This window comes from Cyrtonyx montezumae, unplaced genomic scaffold (assembly GCF_038088225.1).
Source record: "Cyrtonyx montezumae isolate F1298 unplaced genomic scaffold, pur_monq_1.0 scaffold_8, whole genome shotgun sequence".
Lineage (NCBI taxonomy): Eukaryota > Metazoa > Chordata > Aves > Galliformes > Odontophoridae > Cyrtonyx > Cyrtonyx montezumae.
In genome coordinates this window covers 103,606,001-103,616,832 of record NW_027072089.1, presented here as the reverse complement: position 1 = coordinate 103,616,832, position 10,832 = coordinate 103,606,001, and positions in this window count along the sequence as shown.

The window sequence follows — 10,832 nt, the reverse complement described above, 5'->3', positions numbered from 1 at the left end:
ATCTAAGAACCAGTAACAAGATGGAAAGGACTGAAATCCAAAGCTTGCTTTCCACCTGCAGTAAAACCACAGTTTTTAGTCAGTGCAGGATTCTCACCCTCACTCCATTTCCACATACTGAAACAACATCCGTTCTTCATACAGCACTGAATGCTTCCACCCTTGCTCATGCCCCTCACTACGTGCGTCCCGCCCAGGGACATTTGTAATTTGAGTTACCGCACTGTACTCAGCAGCTCTACCACAGCCTGGCCCCCAGCACTTGACCTCCACGTACTGATCAACTCATCTATCTTGGCAGGGCACGGACCCCGTGAGTGAAGTGTTCACAGCACAGAGGGCACTGAGGAGGTCAGAGCATACCTCTTGTGCTCAAGAGGTGGATGTCCTGTTTCGGCCGTTCTGAAATGAACCAGGAATGTCGTTCTGCTGACTCAGCCTGAGAAGAGCACAAGGGTGCCATCAGCAAAATGTTGCGATGAAGCTTGAAGTCCTTTTTCTGATGATGCAGTTTCTATCCATCTCCACCGTGCAATACCATAGGCTCCATGACAGTTTTCCTTATGCCAAATATTATTTCAGTACTTCAAAGAGGAAATGATGTTTCTTTTCCTCAGACACAATTGACATTCATCCTTCCAAACAAGGCAGGACTGAAGCTTCAGCCCCTAATTTTTCTCAGGATATAAATAAAGTGTGGATAAAAGTTCTGACATACTCAGTTACTAAATACACCCTGCCAGATATGTCTCTAAGGATATCAGGGACAATCGCACGCACTGCCTGGAGCATCTTAAACATACAGAAAAATCCATTCTGCTGTAGCTGCACCATCTTTACCTGGTTCTGATTTTGATCTGCTTGAAAAGATTCCATGCACGTGCGTGTGTTTAAGGGAGCACAAAGTCAACCGAACAATATCAAAATATTAAAGAGAAAACTTACGTAAAACCTGGGCGATGCTAAAGTATTCGTGATGCAAACGAGCTCTCAAATACAGCCCATCTGCTCTGCTTCAATACTTTTCTGACAATTCACTGCCTTATTTATTTGCTTAAACAGTTTTCTGACCTTCCTCTTGCCCTCCTTCCCCAAGGAAATAACCTTGACCTTTTTTCTATGCAGAGAGATCCTGACGAGCGGCTTCTGAAAGAAAACACGTTGTAACAAGAACAGACACCACGGGCACTAGAAACCAAAGCAATCACACCTCAAGAGGAGCCGAAGTCTCACTGAGGATGGCAAATAGCCCTCCAGCTCCTGAGATGGAACTTAGATGCACTTAGTTCCTCCAGGTAAGACGGTAGGTGGAAAGGATTTAGTAACTAAATTCATGATTTCATCAGGTTTTCCCACAAACCTCTGAGAAGCATTGCCTGCTTACTCCTCCACGCAGAAGGATGTGCTGTTAAGTTGCACTAGGTAGCAGGGCATCCATCCTGCATGCTGCATGTTCTCCTGGTATGACTGGGACACACTGCTTACCACCAGCAGTGGGACTGAGCAGGAAAGAGAGGCACAGCCAGGTCTGTGCTTTGCTTGCAAAGTGGAGAGGAGGGAGGACTCGCCACACTGGCAGAAACATTTGTAAGAGTATAAAAAGAAGGAAAAAAAACGCTTTTAGAAGTCTCACAGCTGTCATTTGCTGATCTTGTATGTGACTCAGAGGGTAGACTGTACACTAAAAATGGAAATGGGCTACTTACAATTTGACTAATAATGTCTTCATTTTTGCAAGAAAAAGTCTTTTGAAGAAATACTATAGCAGAGTGGCAAGCTGTACCATATGTTCTTTTCTGCAGCTGACTTTATAATACATCTCAGCCCCACTTTAAACTATATAGCACTGATTGCATTGTGATTCCTACGTCCTCTGCAGATAAAGTTATGGAAATATAATGATTGCTTCAGATACACCCCAGTGCTGCCTATACTATTTCAAATCATTGGGTAAGGAAAGAACACTCACTTGCTGAGGCTTCCCCTCTGTTTACTGCCTCCAGCACCAGGAAGGCTTGCAGGTCCCCCAGGGAGAGCAAGCACCAAAAATAAAATCCGTGCCTGCTGGAGCTGCAATGTGACTGCAGAGTGCTTTGTGGGAACTGACAGAGGCCTCCTGCCCTAACTCAAGGCAGGGACCATAAAAAACCCTTGGGTGCAAAGCCATCCAGATGTCACTTCCCACATGGCACTGGAGAGTCAGCAGAAAGTACTCCAGCCCTTCTGAAGCAATATCCCTTAAAGAAAAGGAAACACCTTACTGCAATGTGCCTAACATTGCCCTGAGAACTGTATATATTAGCTTTGCCTAGCAACTGGGTACCTCTCAGTCTCTCCCTGTGGAAATACCGAAGTTCCACTAATGATTTGACACAAGAAATGCGCTTCAAGAAATGTGTGGATGTGACACTGAGGGACATGGTCAGCAGCATGGTGGGAATGGTTTGGCAGTCAAACTCGATGTTCTGAGAGGTCTTTTCCAGCCTCAATGATTCTATCATTCTAAGAAGGAAGCTCATCAGGACTCCATTAGAATCTACTCATGGCCCCTTGGACATCCACTGAAGACCAGCACTCACCAAGTGACCACTCAGCAAGCCGGTTGGGCTGCTAGTGCAGAGAGTGAACTGGGGAGAGAACAACTGGGGAGAGAAAATATACCTTAGCCTGGGCAATGCCTCCTTCCTCAGGTACACTGGCTCTGGGAGGCATGGCCATTGTAGCCCAGGCTCATCTCATAATGATTCCTTCTGCTGCACCACTTGCAAGAGCTGCAGCCTGGCCAGCACCCAGCAATCCCACCCCATTAAGCTTTGGTATTGAGAGGAGGCTGAAGCCACACAAAATGCTGTGGCCTTGTCTCCCTTCTGCAGCCTGTGGAGCCTGAGCTGGCGGAGCCTGAGCTGGCCGAGCCTGCCCTGCCTGCGTCTGGATGAAGAAGCCACGAGATGTCTATCTGCCTTGAAAGGCTGGCTGCTTAATGACATTTGTAGGGAAAACAATTTGTCACTGTGAAGCTGTCTGGACAGGGTGAGCCATGGAAATGGCTGAAAAACAACTTTCTCCTGGAAGATTTTGATGCAGTGTCTCTGGCTGCTTGACCAGCACCACTTCCTCACTGCTGCTATCCAAGTGATATTTCAGCATAGAGCTGTAGTGAAGGGCTGTCAGTGCAGAGAGCCTGTTTGTAGAAGGCAGCTGGCCTCAGTCCTGGGCTGTTCAGGTGCCTTGGAGGCTTTCCTGTTCCTGTGCCAGGCAGCGAAGTGCCTTGAAGTTGCCGGGAGCAGTAGGGAATAATCTTCTGCAGCATCAGCATGAGGAGTCCCCACATCCCTCACCCTCTACTCCCTCCTCCAGCTCTCACCACTGCCCCTCCAGTGCTGTGGCATGGGGCTGTGTTTGAGCCAGGTCAGACAGGAATTCCCTCTGCTTCCTTCTCACTCTCTGATTTTTGTGCCTCCAGGGGGTACCAAGCTGATGTCCTCACATGGCTGCATGTACTGCCATGAAGCACACTGGGTTTTCAAAAAGAGACTGCACTAAAGCAGAGGACTTGATCTTCCTGTGTCCTCCTAAGCAAGGCTGCCCTGAAAGGTTATTGTTTAACACACAAGCTGATTGCAAAGCATTTCATATAGGACTAATGATGAACAAGCAAGAAAAAATGATGTGTGAGGTAGTAGGAAGTAATGGCTTACACACTGCAGTGTGGTATGCCTCATTCATGTATGTATATATCAGCCCAAATGACTTGTACCTGCTGAATGCTTTACATGGAAGAAAACTGGACAGCCATCCTTCTAGCATCCTCACAGCTTCGACCTTCTATGGCACAGCAAGAAAACTTGGGTAGGAAAGACTCCACCAGATGGGGTCTGATGCCCCCAGAAGCATGGCAAATCCAACTCATCCAAAGTGCTGCTGGGTCCTGAGCACTTAGCAGTGGTAAGAAGTGACTACAAGACCAATTTCCGCAGACAATTTGCAAAGTAAATTTGTAAATATTTAGCAAATAAACTGCTCTCTAGCAAGAGAACCCCAAATGCTATCTGAAATGTCCTTTTTCTCCAGAGGGGTTGTAGATATCCCATCCCTGGAGGCATTCAAGTCAAGGCTGGATGTGACTTTGGGCAGCCTGGCCTAGTGGTTGGCGACCTTGCCCACAACAGGGTGATTGATATCCTTTTCAACCCAGGCCATTCTATATTTCTCTATGATTCGTTTCTAATAAAGAAAGGATATTTAGGGTTCTGCTTGCTTTAAGCAGTGAGATGCTTCTTTCTGTTGTGAGATTATTAGCCATGATCCACTCCTGATGTACAATAGATGTAATTTTATTGCAATTTGCAAGTAATTAATGCCTACTGCTCGTTGTTTTATGTGACTATGTGCACACATTTGTTTTAATATACCTTAGCCAAACAATGGCAGGGGAGAATAGCCCTTATCTCAGTGTTCATCAGATTTCATCAGAGTACTTCTATTCCTGTCCTAATTTCTTTGACAGGCACACAGGAGCTTGCCTAGACTAGGAAGGCAAACCTATATTACTGTCATGCAGAATACAAACACTGTTCCTGGCTGCTTTACGTTGTTATCCAAATATTTTTCTGCTCAAGACTGGTCCCAGCAGCAGTGGCTCACCAGCAGTGAAGGAGAAGCCTCTGGAAGGTGTTGTCCTGGGCTCCATCTGGAATTGACTCTTTCTGGATAATCACTACTTGGCGTTCCCTCAAGAAACCCATGCATTGAGAGAACTGGAGTCCTGCACCATTAACCCGAGGGCTCATCCCCTACAAAACCTTCTCTCCCCCTCCCAGCACCAAATGTCAGAGGCACGTTTGCTGCCTACTCTGCCTCCCATCATTGAGATATCATTTAGTATTAAGACGCAGAGGGCCAGGGGCCTCAGAGGCGACAAAGAAAGATTTACAGAGCAGTTGCTGTCAGCTGCTTTGGTCTAATTAAGCGGCTCCTGCCTCCCTGATGCAGCTCCAGTGCGCTGGAGCTTGACTCACTGGGCATTAGGGAAGCCTCCTGGCCACTCGCTGTTACTAATGCCTCTGCCCTGCAGCATGACCGCCTCAAATAAGCTATAAAACCTGTCGTTATGCTCTCACCCCTTTGCCAGCAGCAGACGCCTCCTTCAGTGGATGCCTCTGCCAGCACCAACACATCCCATGCAGCAGGGGCACCCTTGGGAGTAGGATGCGGGGCCACCACCAGCCTCAGACCTTCTGTGGAGATGCAGGCACTTCTCTCCCATCATCAGAGCAGGCTATGGGGTGCTGGAGGAGCTCCTTCCCCGACTGCCTGGAGCTGCTCTATCTCCAAATTCCTTAACACTTGGAAGTAGAACCAACTGAACTGCCTGCAATGCAGAGCTCACTCAGCATGCTCAGCCTGCGTTTTCAAGTTGGAGAAATAAGGAACAGGTCATGGCTTAAGTAAACGTGTCTATTAGCCTCAGTTGTCTGAATTAGTTCTGATTACAGCTTATTATTTGCTTCTTGTTAACAAATTGGCTGCTGTTAGTCATCAGTACACGAGCCAGCTAATTGGCTGTTTGCATCATATGTTGTTCCCCCTGTCCCCTCATTGGGTGAGCTACATTTTATTAAGCAACAACCTTCTTCCTCTCTGTTTGCAGATGATGCGTGAACATTTGTAGGGACTTGGCAATTCTGTTGTGAGATAATAAAAGAGCTTTTCAGAATGCCAGGAAAGGAAATCCAGTGTGAATACCCTCACAAATATTTACTTGTGCTTGTGTTTGCAATGTTGTATTGTGTCATGGATTTAATGATGCCATTTATCAAATAATTATGATTGCTCTCTTTAATGATTTCAAATTTTACTGGGTAATTTCCCCAAATATCTATCAAAATTAAAAGAAAATTCCAGATCTTTTAAAACAGAGCTTCTGGTTGTGTAGCAGAAAAAAAAAACACAAAAAAAAGCCCCACAAAACAAAATAACAAAACAACCAACACTACAATATACCCAAACATATTCTGTAAACATAGGTAAAAAAGCATTCTGGATCTTTACTGTGTGTTCCTGAGCAGTGAGGATAAGGTCAGTATCCAGGCTTAGTCCCTCATCCTGGCAGTGAGGGCTCAATATCTGCCAGCAGCAAGGACTGGAAAGGCTCCATCCATGTGTAGATCAGGACACTGGGCTGAAAGAGAGGGGCTGCAAAAATCCCTCAAAATCTGTGGGATTTAACCAAGCAAGAGTAGAATATATCAGTTCTGAATGGATACCTGAGGAGCTTCAGAGCGAGGGATCTATCTCCAGAATACCCAAGCTTCACTGCAGTTGTGCACACTAGGTCACTGCAAAATCACAACCTGGAAACTTTAAATCTTATTAAAATGGAGGTACTGCCCTCTTCCAAATTGCCATTTTGACTCATATGCTGTTTGATTATGCTGCACCAGCTCATATTTCCAAGCAATGCAACAAATGTGGATTCTCAGGCAGTCACATTCTTCTTTGCTACTTCTGAAGCACCCAAATCTTCAAAGCAAGAAGTATTTCCTCCAGCTGTCCATGCATGAAGCTGATTTATGACTAGTTTTCTGTTCAAACCACTGTAATTTCATGAAATGATAGCAGTATTGATTCCAGCAAGAGTTTCACTCTGCTGAAACTACCAGGGCAGGGGGACTAAATGGAGCCTTGGAGTGAATAATATAGCCTTCCACTTTATCAATTTCATCTGCTTTGCTCCCCACCTTCACTTAACAACCAACATCTCTTCTTTCCTTCCTATGTTTTCCTGGAAGGCCTTTTGCTGTGGCTCACAGATGTACGTAGCAGAGTGTATTTTCTTACCTGGGAACTCAGAACAGCAGCAAAACACAGCCTGAGCAGTGGGCAGAGTGCTGCAGTCTCAGAGCTGTTTGTGTCGCTGCATCATGGGGAGCTGTGTGCAGAATTCAGAGAAGCTGAGCTCTGGCCCTGAAAGATACTGAATTATGGATGTTATTAATGGTATATATATATATATTTCTTTTTTGATGAATAGAAAAAAGATATTTCTGGCTTACTTTTCCTTGAAGTAACAAGTGGGTAAAAGTATTTGCAGGGATGAACAAGGAAGTTCTCAATGATGGGACAGCTTCTGCTCAGTTACACTGATAGGAGAAAAGATAAATTTTTGGTGGGGACTGAAAATGTCTGGGGATAAAACTCATCCAAAGTCAGCAGTAAAATTACAAATACACACTCACCTTTGTAGGAGAGAAATACAGGTGACATTTCTGGAACAGTAACTTCAACAATATCCTGTTTTAGAGAATAAATGAGAATTATAGACTAAATGCATACACATGTCATCTGTACTCCTTCTGTGCAGGTGTTGCTATGTTTCCATCTCTAAAGCCAGAATGAAGAAAGCAGGAGACACAAAAACTTCAGTGGCACTCCTAATTCAGCTGTAGGCACTGCAGGATGTCAGCATAAATCTGCAGACACCCACCCAGTTACTGAAACTGCTGCTTCTGTATTTACTTTCTGTGTAGTTACTGATTTCAAGAAACACATTTCAGAAGATCAGAGAGATAGAAAGGTGTTAGGAATAAACATCAATCAGAAAAACTAACAAAAACATAAATATTTTCCTGAGCAAACTGGCTGCATAGATTTTGGGATTTTTTATAAGCACCTTCAAGCTCCTAATACCAAATCTGCAAACGGGCCAGCTGAGGCTCTGCAAGCACATTAAAAGTTCAGAGAATAAGATAAAACAGGAAGCAGTGGTGAAATCCGCTGGTGCTGGTGCTCAAAGGCACCATGGAGCTGGGTACCCATAAGGAACAGCCCCCAAACTGCCCCAGACCACCTGCCTGCACTGGAATTTTTCTCTCTGAGCCCCCCCCAGAGCATAACACTCTGAAAAGACACACAATAAAGCCCATGGGAGCGATGCTTCAGTCAGGGCTGATACCACCATGAGGCCAAGGGAGGAGGTGAGGCATGTTGGTGTCCCTGTGGTGGAGCCCTGCAGCTTCCTTTTAAACCCAGGCCAGCTTTCTGCTTGGTGGAGCAGCCACATTGGGATGCAGGATGGAGAACACTGCTTGAGAGCCAAGCCAAGCATGAAATTAATATTTCCTTTACAGTAAAAAAAAAAAAAAAAAGATGACTAAAAATGTCTGTAACGTTGGGATAAATGTAAACTTGAGGTGGAACCAGCCTTTGAATCTGCTGCCTTGGCTGGTATGTGTACAGCATGCCACCACAGAGGTCAGCACGAGCCCCACCATTGCATGGTGACACCCCACCTGCAGCAGTTGTGGAACTGTATGTAGATCCTGAGTTCTCAGCTCCTCAGGAGAACCTCACTTGTGAAGGACAGGGACCACACTGCTCTCCAGAACCCTCGGAGTGGATTAACTCCTAATTCCTGCCCCATCGCTCTGAGCACCACTTGCCAGGCAATGAGGTGCTAAAAGGCGCTGCAGAAAGCTGGCCTGGGTTTAAAAGAACCTTTCATTTTCTGTCCCATCACCTGTCAAGCTTTGAAGCGGCTCAGCCATACCAAAGCACAGCTCTGCTTTGAGAAGCTGTGATCCCCTGCAAAAGCAGCAAGCTGCTCCTCCTCGCCGTTACAGATCTGCCAGTTTATCAAGGAAAAAAAAAAAACAGAAGAATCCATTTTTTTCCCTGTAGCTCCTGTTTCAGAGCCAGCACTATCAAGGCAGGAGCTGAACACCCCCTCACTTCTCCCCACGCTGCCAAGGAGGTCAAAGCCATGAGTGCTGCTGCTCTGATGGGACAGACTGGTAGGAGTAGGGAGGGAGGTTTTGGGACTGTCACTACATGATGCTTTGTGTCTACTTTTCTAGAAAACAAGATGCTGGAGGAGTTTGGCAGGAGTGGGTAGCCGGGGTTAGGAGTCCCCCCATGTACCTGGGGTCTTACCATATTTTGTCCCACTCTCCATCCTTCTTCTCTCAGTGCACTGTGAGGCCTTTAGATTCCATGAAAACTCTTTGCCTTTGGAGAAAACAACACTAATTAGAAGAGAGAAAATAAAAAGACAAAAGAAGTGAAGGAAAAATTCTCCTTGATTGCTGATGTGCTGAAGGCAGGACCCCTCCCCTGCAGCAGCACTTAATCAGCCCCTAGCATCCCTTCCCCCCAGGCCAAGCAGACAAGCCACCTCCTAGCATCATCTCATTACACAAATGGCCCTGATGATGGCACAGCGGGGCTGGGTACGGCCAGCTCCTACTGAGTGCTGCAGGGAGCAACTTGACTGGGGGCCTTGGCTCCCAGCCGCTGGTGCCAAACACATGGTTGCACCTACTTGTCATCTAAGAGTGGGAGACTAACAGCAGGAGTTCAGCAGTGGCCACCTGTAACCCATCCTGGTCCACGACCCAACTCAACTGGCCGTTTTCTTGTTCTCTGAAAAGCTGGCCATTGATGTTTTGCATCCATATAGGGCTCTGTTCCCAACATGAGCCAATCTCTCCTAATTGCGGTAGAAAGGCACAGCCCTAATGCTTTCTCCTTAGCTTTTGTACCACAAATACCAACATTTCCCTGTGATCTGTGGGCAGCACCAGAGTTAGGTAACTGCCCTCCCAACTTTCCTGGAGGTTACATGATTAATGTCCCCATCTCCTCTGTATAAATGTCTCCAGTTGCTCAGCAACCTACACACCCGGATCCAATTAACTTTGATTACAATTACAGCCAGCATAGTTCACCCTGTGCTGTCAGAAGGAAAAGTGCTGTAGACGTGCAGGATGCTGTCCCCAAAGGGCTTCAGTAGCCTTCCTGTGAGCCAACAGTACTCTCCTTTGCTCCATCTAATTAATAGATGGAAATGTGAAAATCATGGGGCATAGCTCCACAGTTCCCCAAGCAGGCTTCCTGACTGGGGACAGCTCGGAAGACCTCAAGGGATGGTGGCTGGAGATGGCCTGCCTCACGAGGACCAGGCCTGTGAGACACCAAACTAAAGGTCTATAGGTGTCTGGGCGATGCCTGTGGTCTTCTCTCATAAAATTGTCATCAACAAATTGTGAAGTAGTACCCCTGGGAGTGTAGGGTTTATTTTCTGGAGGAAAAGGAAGAAGAGGAGGCAAAAAGGGTAGGGGCTTCTCCCCATAGCTCCTGGCCAGGAGACTTTTGCCAACTTGTTAGGTAGGAGCATCATTTATGGCAGGAATTGGCTGGCAGCAAATGACTGTTCCCAAGTGGGAGTGGGGAAGGAAGTGTGGAGGCTCATTATATTTAATGTGATTACTCTGGACTTACAGCAGTGTATGTGACAAAGCCATTTGGCCTTCTCTCTTTTTGCCCACCCTGCCTCAGACTTTGATAATAGAAGAACCTGACTGCAACCAGCCCATGATCCAAAGAAGCTCCATGCAGCTTCTCCTTGTACGGAGATGCTGCTCACCTCATATGTGCAGCGATAACATGGCAGAACTCGTATAAATCAACCCCACATTTGGCCAAGGCTGCTGCTTGAGACTGTTGCTGCTATGAGAGCACATAAACCTTGATGGCCAGCAAGGTATTTCCTTTGCCCAAGACCCACCACTGCAGCTGGACCCCCTGGGACTCCCTGACAAAGAGCCCTGTGTGCTGTGGGACACTGATCCTCAGCCCCCAGACCCAACTGGGCAGGACAGGCCAGGCTGGCTTCCTGTTGGACATGGCCAGGGTGACTTCCTTTCGGTCCAGGCCAAAGGTGACCTCCTGTGGGATGTGGCTGTGGGTTATGCAGGTCAATCCCCTAAGTGTTGACACTGGGAGATTACCTGCATCCTGGGGAAATGTGTGATTGTCACCCATCCCTGCTCACT